This window comes from Oryctolagus cuniculus, chromosome 1 (assembly GCF_051225735.1).
Source record: "Oryctolagus cuniculus isolate XC-2025 breed Fujian yellow rabbit chromosome 1, ASM5122573v1, whole genome shotgun sequence".
NCBI lineage: Eukaryota > Metazoa > Chordata > Mammalia > Lagomorpha > Leporidae > Oryctolagus > Oryctolagus cuniculus.
Genome location: NC_142867.1, coordinates 32,924,798 through 32,927,945, shown reverse-complemented (window position 1 = coordinate 32,927,945; position 3,148 = coordinate 32,924,798). Strand labels below are relative to the sequence as shown.

At 55.2% G+C, this 3,148-nt stretch overlaps 1 protein-coding gene across 8 annotated transcripts in view; it reads left to right on the top strand.

Annotated features, from left to right (window-relative positions):
• TCP11L1 (t-complex 11 like 1) overlaps positions 1–3,148 on the top strand; it is a 47,623-nt gene that overhangs the window by 1,016 nt on the left and 43,459 nt on the right. For 2 of the 8 annotated variants that reach the window (XM_008269545.5, XM_008269558.5), the window contains exon 1: positions 261–518. The exons of 1 other annotated variant lie outside the window; for it this stretch is intronic. The gene's annotated coding sequence lies outside the window, so the exon portion shown is untranslated. Of the gene's footprint in view, positions 1–258; positions 519–610; positions 1,093–3,148 lie in introns of those variants that run through there. 5 more of the 8 variants (XM_089327712.1, XM_008269518.5, XM_089327706.1 and 2 more) reach the window with 4 other exon arrangements.

The window sequence follows — 3,148 nt, the reverse complement described above, 5'->3', positions numbered from 1 at the left end:
TACCTTTAACCACCCAAACCAAGGCACAGGAATAAACTTTGGGTAGTGACAGGGATGACGGAATATTTAAATTTCAAAGCCCAGGCGGGGAAGGTTTTGATCACCATTGCGCCCGAAGAGCCTTTCCTTTTCCCGCCCTCTCTCCCTTGCGTCCCTCTCAGGTCGCTGGCAGCTGCCGCGCTGCCCGCCTTTCCGTACAGAACCATGGCGCCGCCCAGCTGCGAGCCGCCCGCCTTTCCGTACAAAAACATGGCGCTTCCCTGAGCGGAGCAGGCGCCGCCGGGATAAGTGCTACCTCCCCGCTTCCCGACGCTCGAGAGCAGCCCCTTTGGCTGTTGCCCACTGGAAGCGGGCAGGGAGAACCGCCCGCAGCGCGGCGAGGGATGCGGCCTCTGAGGGGCCGAGGCTGAACCGCCCCTGCCCCCCGCGCATCGCTCCCGCCTCTGTGCCGCGGCGCCCGCCCCTCGCGCTGATTCGCGGCGGGAGAGGCAGCAGGGAGAACGGCGACTCCGCGACAGGTGAGGGGAGCGGGCGCGGAGGCTGGCGGGGCCCGCACGGGAGGCGCGAGGGCGCAGGCACAGGCATTTGTTTGTTTTTCCCCGTCGGGTCGGGCCCGGGCGATGCCAGGCGGGGGCGAGGAAGAGGCAGGGACGCCGGGCGGGTGGAGCCCACCTCTCGAGGCCGCCCTCCGGGCACGCCCGGCTTCCCTCGCCCGCGGCCGGCCCGGCCACTCCCTCGCTGCCCAAACAGTTGTTTACAACGGAATCTGGAGGTGGGGGGAGCGGCACTGAGGGCCGCCGGAAGCGACTCCCCGCGCCGCGGGACGGAGCCCCTTTCTCTGGCGGGGAGCCCCTGGGGTGCAGCGTGGGCCCGCGTGCGGCTCCCACAGATGCCGGTCCTCCCCGCAGGTGCGAGGATCCCGGCACCCTCGGCTCCGTCTGTGGGCTTGTTCGGGGTTGCTGAGTGAGTGAGCGAGCGAGCGCAGTGTGAGCAGGTGAATGGTTCCTGTGGCCCCGGCATCTCGTTCGTTACCATTTGCGGAGAGCCGTTGGGTGCCCGGCCCCGCGTTGGCTCTTTCCCCATACCGAGGCGGTAGGTGGGCTGGCTCCATTGTACAGACGGGAGACCCCCAAAGTGCGCGGCTCGCAGGGGGCCAGGGGTGGCTGCGGCCAGCGTCCAGCGCTCCCCAACGCAGTGGCATCCCGGATGACACAGGGATTCGACGCTGCAGCCAAACTAAGTGGGGATCTACCTGGGGGAGTTCACCTGTGCGTGTGCCGTAGGTGTGGGGAATGTGGTTGGTCCTGGCTTGCAGGAAGCTAAAAAAGCCGGGTGAAGAGTTCTTACAGAGCTGAAAGTGACACGTTTGCCGTCGGCCGTCTCCCACTTTTGTCACTTAGCCAGTGAAGTGCCCCTCCCCCCTTCCCTACTTTTTTTTTTTTTTTTTTTTTTTAAATTGAGTGAAATCCGACTCCTTTCAAAGACCAGCTCAAGTGTCATCTTTTCCGGGAAGATTTTCCCATACTCCTTCCAGGCAGGATTAGTTTCTCCCTCTGCTATTCCTAAGATCCCGAACCGTTTCAAAATGCCACCCTTAGTGCTTAAGTTTTATTATGGTTCCTTGTAAGCACGAATACCTCCCTTTGTAGACTATTTTCATCTTTCTAGTCTTACTCAAATGAGCATATTTTGAATTGAATTTAAGGCAGTGATCGTGCGGGATCCCTAGTAACGGGAGGTTTAGCAGCGCGGGTGGGGGTGGGGGTGGTGATGAAGTATCCCGGCGGAGATAGGACTTGAATTTTAAAAGGATGGGGTTAGTGTACTCAGCTGAGCTTTAGAGACCTAGAACTCTTGCCTTTCCCCTTCCCTGCGCACGATGAATTACTTCATCCGTTCTGGGCTGCTTCTCATCATGTGAGGAAGATAAAATTAGGAGTGTTTGTGTTTGTCCTTTCTTATGGAATATGCTGGTTACTGTTAGCCTTTGGCTCTTGGAGCATTTCCAAACCCTTAATAGGATTTAGAGCTGAGGAGATGGGTGTTGGAAGGTAAAATGATACTGGAAGGAGGGAATGAATTAAAATAACCTTCCTGTTAGTAATAAAGGCCTGAAAAATTTCAGTTCCAGTAACTTTGTTCTATTGAATGGAGATCCCTAAAATCTCAGATAATTGTATCAAGTGATTCCTGTCAAATGTGTAGAAGAGTCTGGCAGGCCTCCCTGGAGCAGTCAACATTTCTTTTGATCCCTTGACTATCTCTCGGGTGTGTAATAGAGCCTAATTAGTGTATATGGATGTGTTTTAGGATCTTCAGGTGCTGCCAGTACAAATGCTAATTATTTTCAGTATTGTTAATGCAGAAACATTGTGTCTTCTTCCTTGATGAGAAACACCCTAGGAATAGAAAACCTGGGGCGGGGGGTGGAGGGGGCTGTGGCTTTAATGAAAGGATTTTGTGTAATTCAGAGAGCTTTATTGGGTGCACTCTGCTGAGCTGCTGCTCCGGAACCCCGCATACCAAATCAGAGTGCCTGGGATCAAGTACTGCTTCTGCTTCGGATCCAGCTTCCTGCTGATGTACCTAGGAGAGGCAGCAGATGATGACCTAAGTGCTTGGGTCCTGGCTTTGACCTGGTCCAGCGCTGGCTGTTGCATCTGGGAAGTGAACCAGCAGATGGAAGATCCTCTCTAACCCCATCCCCACCCCACCCCCGCCTTTCTAATAAATCTTAAAAAAAAAAAAAAAGCCCTTGAATAACTGCAAACCTAAGTGTCAGGTGTCAATCCTATACCAATCACCTGAAAGAATGAAAACTCCACCCAATCACAAGTATTTAAGTTACTTGCAACTTCTTACTTTATTTGCCATGTTTTCCTATTGTCTGGCAATGAGTTAATGAAAATATTTGCCCCATACATTTCTCTTAAATGCTGCATAAGAGTCTACAGTCCTGCCGACGCCGCGGCTCACTAGGCTAATCCTCCGCCTTGCGGTGCCGGCACACTGGGTTCTAGTCCCGGTCGGGGCGCCGGATTCTGTCCTGGTTGCCCCTCTTCCAGTCCAGCTCTCTGCTGTGGCCCGGGAGTGCAGTGGAGGATGGCCCAAGCACTTGGGCCCTGCACCCCATGGGAGACCAGGAGAA